Raw genomic sequence first — 13,588 nt, forward strand, 5'->3', positions numbered from 1 at the left:
AGGAGGAAAATGCTGTGTTTAATATTCATATAGGATTTCCTTTTAAAAGCAGCTTCTCTCAAAAGCCTATTGTTAAATAGGACTACCTATAAAGGGGTCAACTTGCAAAATCATTCCTAAGTACTTATTTAGTTCTTTGGGATTGATGGATAAGTTGATGGAGTCTAATTGTGAAATGTGTATGTCTTTAATAGAAATGTAAGAATCTCAATTTGCTTTGTCTTTTTCTTTTTTGACACATCATAAAGAAAAGCTTTACTAATGAAGTACCCAATGGTAATAACCCATTATATGCTAGAATCTCTCTTTATATCAAATGACATGCAAATGAACTGTTCTATTTCTGGGGAGAAAGAGAGACAAGGAGTGGTCTAGTTAATCATCCTTGAGGGCTGCCATAGTTGTCTTCTGGGAAATATTATCATTATTCATTCTTATTTAAGGGTCCTTACCCTGCGCATAAGAAAATCCCCCATTCATTCTATTGGGTTTGATGTTAATTACAGGGGCATTAATGGAAGCTTTCTCATAAGAAATGAATATAGAATTAAATCCAAGAAAAAGTAAAATGACCTTTGAGTGAGTCAGGTCATCATGAAACCATGGGTATGGCAGTTGGCAGGTTGGAGGAAGTTTGGAGATCAGGAGTCCTCTTTTTGTTCGGATATGGAGACTGAGGCTTAGAGAAATGAAATGACTTCATCAAAGCCCCGGATGATAAGAAACAGACATGGGTGACAAATGAGGTACCCATTTCATCAGGCAACAGTGTCAGGAAAAGATAATTCTGGATAATTTAAGAGGCGAGATTCTGGCCCTTTTCTGCTGTTACTTACTTCTGTGACTTTCTGTCCAAATGTAATCGCTTCAGGTCTGTTTTCCTAAATTTAAGGTTCAGCTACTACATTAGTCACTTGTCCTCCAGAAAATGGGAGGTCTAATTGAGCTTGCATAGAAAGCCAGCATGCAATTATTGGACCAAGTTCATTAGAGAAAAGATTTTTTTTAACATATCCTCTGGGCTTTGCCTCCAGAACCTGAAAGGTGCAACCTTGGATATCAAGCCAACTCAGCTGTGATCTTTTTACCTGGACTTCCTTCCCCTTGTCCATGAAGATATTTTTCTTATCCTAGATAATCTCTTCTTTTATTTTTATATCGCTTCTTCATGTGAATTATAGTTGATGACAAATTGTATTTGATAACAAATAATTGATAATACTGTAAATAAGTAATTGATAATACTGCTGATAACATCAGGCATTTCCTGAATCTTCTCAGTATTTTGAGGAATTTCTGGATAGTATATCCATGTTTGCACAGCCCTTGTTCACCTCGTGACCATGTAATTAAGTCATTTTTTCTTTTTCATTCAGCCGTTTAGTTCCAATGCTTATTTTTTAAAAATGATTATGTACACCCTGGACCAAAATTTCTGATCTCTTCTAGTTTAAAATGTATAAGTATAAATTCATGGTATAAAGCTAAATTCTGTTTGTTTCTCTAAAAAAAGAAAAGCAAAATTTAAAAAGACAAGTAAATTGATTTTTTTTACTTATATGTTTGACTTAAAGTTCATGCGTTAAAAAATTTTCATTCCTATTTATGTAAAATTTCTAGGTTTGATACTTTCTATGTATCAACATATTTTCATAAAAATAGCATAATTTGCAACAGCAAGCATTTATTAGACCAATATTACATTTGTACTCTCTGTGGATCTGTATTATCTGAATTATTATACAGACCCTTCCACTGTGAGTGCTATTGTTTGTTTTATTTCTAGAATTTTCTTAATATTGTATTTGATTTTTATATTATTTTTCCAAATATATTCCTATTTTAGAAATGCTGGAAACTATAGAACATATTTTTAAACATTACCAGAAATAAAAAATAAAATTTCCCCTGAGTTTTAATTTCATTTTTGTCCACAGTATGGCTTTAATTGATAATCTGTGAAATGGATTCAATTTTGCTCAATATTTCAATAAAATAAAAGTTAAAAATACCTTGCGTATGAATAAATTACTCTCTAATTCACTCAAACTGGATAAATTCTAACATAAAATTTTTGTTTTTCAAAGAACATTTAGAAGTACCTTGCAGTTACACTCAGATAATTAGAGTAATCTTAAGTTACAAACGTGTTTGGTAAGTCTTTCCACATTCAAGCATAGTGATATCTTGAAAGTTTCCAGGTGGTGGTTTAGTAACAAATATTGTTGTAACATCTTTTAAAATAAATAATCTTTCTGCTGCCACAAAATCATCTTTCATCTTTCTAACGTTGTGCTATCTTTGGAACACTAACCCTGTTTAACCTTTTTAAACCAGCTAATGTATACAACGGGCCTCAAATTGTACATGGTGAAAATGACCAGAGTAATTGGTAATTCATGGACTAACTAGCTTTTTAGGGCCTCCCTGTCTGTTATTTTCTTGGAAGTTTAGAGATAGCATATTCCAAATTTCTTAAAACTATTTATTTTAATAAATAGATGTATGTGAAACTCAAGAGCAAATTTAGAATAGTTTTGTTTTTGGATGCAATGTCAGTTCTAAGAAAAGATTGTTTTATTTCCTCTGCGTAGTCTTCCTCTACCTATACCAGAGTCCTCAGTCAGAGTGACCTCTGGAGTGGCTGGTGTCTTGAGTGATGTAGTTAATGAGATTTAGTGACATCGTGACCCTGACCCCTTCGTGGCCCTGGTTCCTCTCATCCATCTTCTTAGCCCCACAGTCTGTGAGTCAGTGTGTAGAATCAGGATTAAACAAGTGTGAATAAACAAGTTCAAGAGTTTTCTGTCATGGCTGCCTGTACATGGCACTGGCAAAGTAAGACGCAGAGAACTGACACTGAGAGGCTCTTTGTGTACCTCCCTGAACCTTGTTGAAGAAGTTTCTAGTGTTTGTGGCCGGTACAGTGCATCTAATCTCCTGTTTGTGCCATTCCTGGACAGTGATGATTGTTGGGCCTTGTAATCACATAGCCGTTGGCACATTCAATGAAAGGATGGCTGATCTATTACCCCAATGTCACATGTTACTAAAGCTTTTATCTCATTAACTGTGATTAATGTTTGTGCAGCATGAGCTTGTCATGTAACTGTTCATATTCGGCAGTTGTGAATCCCTTAGCTTCCTTGAGGAGTGAAGAGTATTTCTTGTTCCAGGAGTGGGGACGGAGTGGCGTTATTTGCAAACCACCTTTGCTGTGTGTCCTGATAGAGGTGTGGTGCAGTTAGTTCTTCTGGGGCTCCTTGCTCACTATTGGCCTTCGTGTGTTTACCTGTCACTGAACTTGAGCATGTTGAAAAAAATAAAAGAAATGTAGCCCAACTTTATGGAAGCATTTGTGTGTAATTTGTTAGCCTCCATGTTGCTTTCCCTATGTGAATTCAAGTTAAATCTATATTCCCAGAGTTGGATGGAAGGGGATGGAGATAGAAGATGCGGGGATTTTCTTGCCTTTCACTGTGGCTGGTTGTTGCTTTATTCGCTCTGCATTTGACAGTCCTTCCCCTCAGCCCAGGGCACCGTTTGATAAGTTGACCAGTCAGTGATTAAACATATTTATTTAGTTCAACGGTTCAGAGCTATTGCGACAAGTAGAAAATTACTGATGGATTATCAATTTCAGCACCTCTGACATCTGGCCTCAGTGTAGTCCATCATCTGAGGACTCATAACACGTTGGCTTAGACAATAACATGCTCAGCTACCTGTGTGATCACTGCCGAATACTGGACATATTGTGTTCAGATTTAATGATACAAGAGTTGCAGAAGTTAGAGGAGTTCTGCACCTACACTTGAAAACCTAAATGCATCCCATTGTTTAAGGCTGGGATGAGAATGATTTGACCTTAGTTGTGCTTTGCTGAGTTTGGTGATGTTTTTATAAATTATTTAACAAGCACATTTTGGATTTGATAAAATAGTTACTTGGAAAGACTTGGAAAACAATATTACATGCAAAAATTACTTACATAAAAATATTCATGGGAGGGCGGTGCCTGTGGCTCAAAGAAATAGGGCGCTGCCCCCATATGCCCGAGGTGGCGGATTCAAACCCAGTCCCAGCCAAAAACTACAAAAAAAAAAAAAAATACTCATGGCATTTTTTAAATAAATTAAAATTATAGTCTTAAATTTTTGGTCAACTGAAGTGATAAAATTACAAAATTTAAACACCACATCAAATACCTACTATTTTGCTTCTCTTAAATAATAAACAAGATTTCAAATAGGATTTATAAAAACTTTTATTTTTTTTCTATTCATCCTTACTGTTGAGTGTTTTTTTTTTAATTCATTAGTGAATTCTAATAATAAAGAATAAGAGCCTTATAGGAAATGTTAATCTAAGATGGAAATACATTGTACTCCTCTGTCCATTTGACTAAAATTTATTCCAATATATTCTGCTCAAGAATAGTCTTGCAATTAGATTTTCAAAAAAAAAAAATAGGATTCAGCTTAGTTTAAGATATCTTCATGGTTTTTAAAACTCATCCTGTTTATTGAGAAAAATAGATCGTGGCAAATAATGAATTTTAGATTTTATTTTGTCTTTATTCTCATTTGTAAAACTTTCATGTAATTATCTCCACATCTTTCTATCTAGTGACCTTCCCACCTTACATTTAATATTTGTGTGTGCTGTCATAAAAATGTTTGTGAAGCCAAAATTGATTCTTAATCTTCCAAGGGCAGATTTTCACAGACTCTCTTGACTCACTCAACCAGTAAGAACTCAGAAATCTTATCCTTTGTTCACAAAATGAAGACTGAACTCTTTGACATTATATTTATTTGCTAAATCTACATCTGCACTATCTGCCATAAAACTGACAGGCCCTTTACAATGTCCAGTTCTTGCTGTGTGATATAGCTCGGCAATGTGACAGGTTATTGCGGGTGATTATTTATCGTCAATGACTTCCTGATTTGTCTTGAAATTAAGTGTAGTTTCTTCTATAATTCTGTGGAAACCTTCAGTAGTTGGGTTTAATTAACCCATCGCTCCTTAGGCACCTCTGAATTGGGTTGAAAGAACTTTTGAAAGAATACTACTCACAGGATTCTCTTTGGAATCTAGCTATGTGGGTCAGGACAACTATTATGGATGTTCACATAATGTATAGTTGAAAAAGAGTAGGTTAGATTAGGATATGAGTTTGATTTGGAAAAGTTTTCTGAGATTTGTGAGAAAGCGATTGTAACATTTTCCCTGAAAGACCGTCCCTTCTAACTATCAGAACATTACATATCTATTTGCTTTAAGTTGTTGTATGTGATACTTGGCACTTAATGCTTCCTCAGATATATTACACTGTACCCATCAAAATAGAAGAGGGTCCCTAAGTACAGTGTATTCTAATTACTTGTTAAACGTTCAAACTTTCCTTTTACTTTGATGCCATTTACTTCTCTCTGAAATGAAATACATTTTTTTCGTTTCGAGCACAGAAGAAAAATGCTGACTTTTTTCTACATTGTTCATGAAAACATTTGCATTAGTAAATTTGAATTACTTTTTATGATTTACTATTTTGTATAAACCTAAGAATTAATGATTGTCTCTAATTTCTCTTATTAGTGTATTAAACCTTGATTTCTAAATTTACATTTCATTTTTTAGACATTATGATGAATACTTAGGTGACAAGTGGGTAAAATAATCATTATTTTAATTTGCAATGTGGACTGACATTTGTTCCAGTGTGTCCAGGGCACACATTTCTTCTGTGCTCAGGGTATTTTGAGTAATATATAGGGAAAAAACTAAGTCAATGATATTGGTACAGAAATCTAATAACTTTACCTTAGTAACTGAAAATGATTTAGGCATTGGGGGAATCTGGCAAATTATGAAGCCTTTAGCATTTGTGCTGAAAGAATTCAAATAAAATCACATTAGACTCCTGCTCTGGGTTGATTCATACTATAAATACTTCTTTAAAGAAGTGAGAATGTTATTATTGAAATGATATTAAAATTTTAAATGTGGAGTACGTGTACAAAATACAGAAGGAAAGAATTTGTCTTTATTCTGTGAATTTAAGTTTAGCCTGGCATAGTTGTGATAATTCTAAAAATTACACGGATAGAATTCAGGGGCATAGCTGGAACTGCAGTGATAGGAACTGGCTTTGAAGAAAAATCAACTTTGCCACCTAAGTATATTGCCTCCTTTGTATTCAGAGTATCATATATTTCAGTGAAGTTTGAATACAGACTTTAAAAACCACACAAAATACTAAGAAAAAGCAATTGAGGCAATTGAGTAATTTTTAGACTGAGTTGAATAGACAATTTAAACATGCATTAACATTTTGAAACTGATTCTACCTGTAGCCTGCTTTGTTTGATATACTCCTTACACTTAGGAAGCCCAAAGTATTTGGGCAATTTAACTGGGGAAATAAGGCAGATATTTAAAATTATTATGTTGATTTGAACTTAGATTTTTTTCTTCTTTTTTTTTATTTTTTAAAAATATGGAACACTTCATGAATTTGTGTGTCATCCTTGTGCAGGAGCCACGCTGATCTTCTCTGTATCGTTCCAATTTTAGTATATGTGCTGCCGAATGAGCGCTGAGCTTAGATTTTTATATCATTTTTACATTCTCTTGAAATTCTTTGATATTCTGTCAACAGGATAATCTGCCTAATATCCATTTCACTGTCCATCCATTTAAGTCTTTCAGTAGTTAAAACTGAGTTGAGGAATGGGACATTCTGATTTAAGCCAGTCTCAGTTAAGCCAGACTTCCTTGATTTGTTTGGTTTAAACCACCACTGTGCTCTGTTGAAAATCTTTTTAAAATATGTCATTTTATGTGATACATTAGTTGGGATTGCTTGATGATTAAGGACTCATCAGGTAATAATTCTAAATATCAGTTTGCTGTATCATAGAGAATCTTAAATATACTATGGTATTTGACAGTACAAAATGCAGCATATCCCTGCCTACGTTGAACGTTAATTATGTTCTGGAAACTTCTCATATATTATTTCATCTTTCCTTCCAGTCACTGATATTTAAGATATTAGTATTTTTTTAATTAGAAAATTAAATGGCAGGATGGATTTAAAAAAAAAAAAAAAAAGAAAACCTCTGAAAAGCCAAACTGTTAGCCAAGGGGAATTTTTGAATTTTCATGTGAATGTTCAATGATCTATATTTCTTTTCTTTTTTTTTTTGGCCAGGGCTGGGTTTGAAGCCACCACCTCTGGCATATGGGGCTGGCGCCCTACCCTTTTGAGGTATAGGCACCACCCCAATGATCTGTCTTTCTTTCTACTTAAAACAATATCTAGGGTGTTTGCTCTAAGGAAGAATTCAAGGGTTGATCTCTTTGTGAATATGAAATGCAACAAGCAATTCTGACTGTGGGAGAGTTCCGGATCTTGATTTATTGATCTTGTTCTACCTATATAAAGTAGATATATTAGTGTTTATAGTAGTAGTGTTTAGTGTATTAGTGTATAGTAGTGTTTATAAACACTGAAGGGTGAGTATGTGCTGAGTTGTGTAAGGAGAGAGCAAGATGGAATTAAGTATTGGATTGTGGACTATTTGCTTTGAAATCAAACGTGTGTGTGTGTTCAAATTTTAGACTAGCATCTCTTGTCACTTAAGGGCACAGGTTAAGATTCTGTGGTCATCCATATAGATCAGGTGTCCTCAAACTATGGCCCGCGGGCCACATGTAGCCCACCTAGGACATTTATTTGGCCCACTCGGTGTTTTTGCCGCTGCTGCCTGTCCTGCTTAGCAGCCAACTCATCCTGGGGCCTGCAGTCCAGCCCTCCAACAGTCTGAGGGACAGTGAACTGGCCCCCTGTTTAAAAAGCTTGAGAACCCCTGATATAGATGTTCAAATGAGTGAGCATTACCTGGCAAAGAGTTGAAGTTACGTGTTAGCTCTCAATGAAGAGAGATTGAAATAGTTAATGTGTAAATTCTTCACTAGTTTTCATATCCAAAGAATATGAGAAAATCCATAAAGTTATAATATCAAATCAGATTATTACTACACTAATAGGAAACTCATACAGAATGGCCACTCCCAAAGCTGAAGTCCAGTCAAATATCTTTCTTATGGTGATGACAGTGTAAAAAATGAACCTATGATGCCTCATCCAAGACTCCCCTCTCAGATCCGTCCCACATGTGGTGCTGCGGTAATTCTGTGAGCACTGAAGAATTAGACCAGTTTTGTCTTGTGCTCTTTCATTCTGGCAGACCAATGACATCATGTCGACAAGCCATGTCTGATAGCTTCAAAATTAAAAGTGAATAACCTGCCTTTTTTTCTAGCTCACACCTAATGCATTTTGAGTCAATGAGCTATATCATTGCTTCCAACATAGTCTTCCATAGTAAGTCTGGGAACAGCTTGTGAGGGGCTGCAAAGGATTGCTTGATCCAAACCATACTACTTTGTTATTAGAGGAGAATAATGGAGAGGAGTCAGCAATAAAAACAAAGGCGACTTCAGGGTATAAACTCTGAAAAGCAGTTTGCCAGTAAAGATATTAACCTGGTATATATCATTGAATATTTTCGCAATAAAGGTAACCAGTTGATTTTAAGACCCATGTGTGGAGTAACAGCATTAAGAAAAGTACAGGTAGAAATGTACAGTGTTCTGTGAATTGATTTTTAGTTCTGCCCCATGTTGTGTGGTCCCGTTAAGGAAGATGATAAGTTATGCATGGAAGTAAGACTTTAAATATTTCCCAAGCAGGTTTTTTATTCTGCAATTTTTTCATTAAATCAAAAATTGGTTTTTTTTGGCTGTATCATTCAAGATGATTTATCAGACTACTCCTTTATTGCATAAAGACGTGTGAAAAGATTTAGAAAACAATTGAAGTTGATTATTAGAACACTGTGCAAGTATTGTGTTTATTTATTCAGTAAGACTGAGATATTTTCTAGACTTTTTTTTTTTTTTTTTGGCTGGCGCTGGGTTTGAACCTGCCACCTCTGGCATATGGGGCCGGGTCCCTACCCCTTTGAACCACAGGCGCCGCACTTTTCTAGAGCTTTTTATGAATTTATCCTCTTGTAGTCTGTATAAAGGTGAGGTTTTTGCTTTTTGACTGCTTGTGTACTAATTTGAAAGATTAGAATTACACATAAGAAGCTGTCAACAATTCCAGATTGTGGGCAAGAAAGTGATAAACATTAGTAATATTATAGGGTAGTAAGCTTCATTTATTTGTATATACACACATATATAAAATACATATATATAAGTCCGTCCTTCCTTCCTTCCTTCCAACAGAGTCTCATTCTGTTGTCCTGGGTAGACTAACCTGGCATCATAACTCACATCAACTTCAATTTCTTGGGCTCAGAACTGAGAACCTCGTGTCTCAGCTTCCCTAGTAGCTGGAACCACAGGTGCCTGCCACAATGCCTGGCTAGGCATTTTAGAGATGATGTCTGACTCTGGCTCAGGCTGATCTTGAGCTCTTGAGCTCAAGCAGTCTACCCATCTTGACCTCCAAGAGTGCTATGATTATAAGCATGAACCACCATGTGTGGTTTGAAAGACTGCTTTCTTGAAATAAAACTTTTTGGAAACCCAGAATCCAGATTGGATAAAGGAAGAGAGTGTCTATTCTCTGCTTTCTGGAAATATCAGTGTTCAAATGGTTAGAAATCATTTTAATAGGACCAGGGAGGCCTGAGCTGAATGAGGGATATGATGGGACAATATGATGCATAAATGTGAGGTTATGTGAGTTATGCTGCAAAATAAAAATAGAGGCAGAAGAAATTGGAGGTGTTTTTGTTATTTCTGCATTCACTTTTGGTAACAGGATTACTGACTTCAAAAATAATAGCACACTTACCTTAACTTTAGTCATCTACCAAGTATATCCCCAAATATATCTTGTTTTGTCAAACATTTTATAGTCCATGTACTCCAAAATACATCTTGTTTGGGCAAACATTTTATTTCCAATTAAAAGTAGGAAACAATTTATCTGTTATGATTTCTTACAGTTTCCTAGGACTTATCCTCTCTCCCTCCTTCCTTCCCTTCATGTTTTCTCTCTTTTTAGTAGATCCCACCCTTTCTCTTTCCTTCTCTCCCTTTCTTTTTATCCACCCTTTCTATGTCTCTTCCTGACATACAGCATAAGGTGTACTGAATTTTCAATCATTATAAATGTTAAACTCATATGGATATGACTCCATCTTCATGATCATAGAAACACAGAACATGAAAAGGGGGAGGGTCCAAGCAATTTCACATATTCAAAACAAGGACAGGGCACTGCTTTGGCTCATTTTCCAGGTAGTTTTTAGATACTACCTTTATTTGCTATGAAACCTGGAACTCTAACAAAATTTAGGCCAGATATCTACATTTAGTGGAAAAACCATATTAACTCAAACAGCTGTGGTTGTCTGCACAATGTCAATCACAGTCACATGAGTATTTCTGGATTTCTACCTCTCAGAGTGCTGTTTAGGTAGATCCAGATGATTATGTGAAAGGCATAGATTTGCCTTTGAAGTGTAAATCACTACAACTTTCCTTTCCAGGGAATTGTCTCATGGACTGGGGCAGGCTTTGTTAATGACCCGGCATATCATACAGACAGGGTACTATTGTCACAATATGTTCATATTAATTCTTCTGAATTGGGGGCACTAGTTCTCTATCACTTGCTTTGCTGGTAACAATCGAAAGATTGAGCAGAGAAAGAAAATAAACAGTGACCTAATGCACACAGATACTTCTATCAGTGAGCTTGACCAAAGGTGTGATGGGAATGGAGCAAAAAATTGTCATTATGAGAAAATATGAAAAAACAATGAATTTAGAAAACGTTTTTCTTGCTACAATTTTTTAATGTATACATTTACCAGGTATTTGCTGTATAATAATTTTTGTGATGTTTTCCTGAAATATACATCGATGAACAACTGATTTTACAGAGTGCAATTTTTAGTAATTCACATCATGGAATAAACATATGGAATTATCACAAAAATATGTCTATATTTACTTCACTTCGAGTTGTGTCACTTACATAATTAAAGGAAAATATGTTTGCAGAGTCTGCAGCCTACAAATTCAAAACAAGTTATTATTATTTATTCAGCTCCCGGCGATTGCACACATTTGACCCCAAATGACAAAGTAAATGAAAGCCCTTTTTCAAAGTAATGCAATCAGTTCAAAAAATATTGTGCTAATAAAGTTATACATTCTAATTGAAAGATTGATGGCAATCCATTTAGTTGTTACTAGGTTATTTGTGACAGACAGATGCAGAGTAACCTCATTATAGTCAGAATTGTGATGACTTGTAGCTGAAGAGAGGAATAAAGCTTTAAACCATTGTCACAGGCCATTTCCAAAATGTATGCAGAAGATGATTTAAAGGAAAATATATGACTATTAAATATAAGTTTGAATTGGTTACCTAGGAGTAGTATTAGAGAAGCAATGAAGTGTCATCTGTTGGATCCCTAATTGGCCTACTTAAAATTCACAAATTGGATTTACAGATCCCAATGTATATAAGAGAAATACAATGGCAAATACTGGATTAGAAAGATTATTTCTGGGGATTTGGTATTTTTAGCACATAATTTTAATTGTTTTCTTCTTGATCATTAAATCTACATTAGCTTATTTTAGATATTTTTGTTCGCAATCACCAGTTCATTATAAATTATTCAGCATTTTTCATTTGTACGTTCTTTAGTAGTTTAAAGTCAGGCTTTCTGCACAAGTACTCCAGGGAATTCTGTCAACATTTTGAAGATATGTAATTGAGCAAAAGAAAGAATAGGGGTGGAAGTGATTTTTTTTTTTCTTTTGAAGGATGTTGAAGTCTTCGTGGAATATATTTTGTGTATATTTGATTTTGAAATTTATTTTTGTGATTAATTAATGATAATGTAGAAATGTTAGCCTACAGAAAGCTCTGTCTTCTCAGGCTTCCCGCTGTAATATTTGCATGTATCTGTAAAATTTCTTGGAATCAGAAGTGTCCTTAAAGACATCGTTTTTGTTTCAAGTGCCATATCCAGTGCTATGTCTTGTGCATAAAAGACATTTCATCTCATCGCTTCCCGTTGGTAGTGCAGGCTCATGCACAAAGTCCTCACTTTCTTTCCTATCTCAGCATTTACACTTTTATTCTTCTTCAATCTGAACGTTTTCTTACACTCCTCACAATCACCACCCATTCTGCCATTAGAGTTTACCTTTCATCATTAACTGTAAAATTCTCTTATATTGACAAGTTACTCTTTACACAATGACTATTACACACTTCATTAAGCTGGCCCTAACTTTTTTAAAAGTACATTTAATATTTTCATTGCATGGATCAACTAATTAAATGCTGATTGGATATCTCTCATGTGCTAGTAAATTTAACATAGTGTTCTTTCTAAGGTAGGGTCTCTGCATGAAATCAGTGTTTTGCCTTTCTTAATAAGGAAGTTTAGGATCCTGCTCCCTTAGAGGTCCTATTGTGAGTTTAGGCTAAAGTTTGCCTTATCGAAGGAAATGAATTAAAATCTAATATAGATTAGTCGAGAGGTTGTGTGTTGGGATGAGAGGCCAAAGGGTGAAGAGGAAACAAGGAACTTCCCTTCCATCCTACCGCGGACTATTTGCTAGCTATGTTACCTGAGGCAAATTATTTACATCTGAGTTTTAGTTTTTTCACCTAGAAAGCTGGATGATGACTCTAACCTTACGTGTTTGTTGTGATATTTATACATGTATTTTATAATTGTACATGATTGATTCATTTATGATTCATTAAGATTAGAAATGTTTGAAAAATTATACATACTTATTCATTTAAGCAAATGATTATAGAAGGCTTACTGCTTGCCAGATTCGGTTCCAGGTGTGAGGCATATATATCAGTGCATAAGCCTGGAAAAAAAGTTAAAACAAAACAAGAAAACCCCCTGTGTCCTCTTGCAAAAACTTGAAAAGCATTAGAATGTAAATTAAATAGCCCCTCCTTGTTGCCTTCTAGGTTTCAGGTATCCAGAGTCAACAGTGTTTCGAAAATATTGAATAGAAAATTCCAGAAATAAGCAATTATAAGTTTAAAAGTCTGCACCATTCTAAGTAACGGGATGAAACCATATGCCTGCCCTCTCTGTTCCCCCCATTCCAGGATGTGACATGCCCCTTTGTCTTGGGTATGGGGGCAGTGGACCTTCCTTGCCATTTACTAGCTATTTTGGTTAGCAGGTTGAAAAACAGTATCAATTCTACAGTACAGATGTCAGTACTGTCTGACGTTTGGGGCATCTGCTAAAAATGTATTCCCCCCAAATAAGGGGGGACTGTTGTATTCAAAAAGAAAATTACTCAGAATTTTACAGTTAGCAATTTGCAGATGACTAGTTTCTGGCACGTTTGTGTGTATGCACGTGTTTTGTGATATTTTCTGATCGTCATTGTAGCTCTTTTTTGGTTATTTGTATATGTTTTATAATTATTTTTTCATATTTCTTCACCAAGGTGTTTAATGTTTTTTTACATATTTCATCCCCTGTTGTATGCT

At 35.0% G+C, this 13,588-nt stretch overlaps 1 protein-coding gene and 1 non-coding gene across 12 annotated transcripts in view; one reads left to right on the forward strand and one right to left on the reverse strand.

The window, feature by feature from the left end:
• The window catches only part of ROBO2 (roundabout guidance receptor 2), a 595,724-nt gene that overhangs the window by 76,213 nt on the left and 505,923 nt on the right, over window positions 1-13,588 (forward strand). The gene's annotated exons all lie outside the window — the stretch shown is intronic.
• On the reverse strand, window positions 6,500-6,605 carry LOC111723259. Its single transcript, XR_002771837.1, has one exon. It is a non-coding gene; the product is annotated as a U6 spliceosomal RNA (small nuclear RNA).

Source organism: Otolemur garnettii, unplaced genomic scaffold (assembly GCF_000181295.1).
Source record: "Otolemur garnettii isolate 467f Iridium unplaced genomic scaffold, OtoGar3 scaffold00009, whole genome shotgun sequence".
NCBI lineage: Eukaryota > Metazoa > Chordata > Mammalia > Primates > Galagidae > Otolemur > Otolemur garnettii.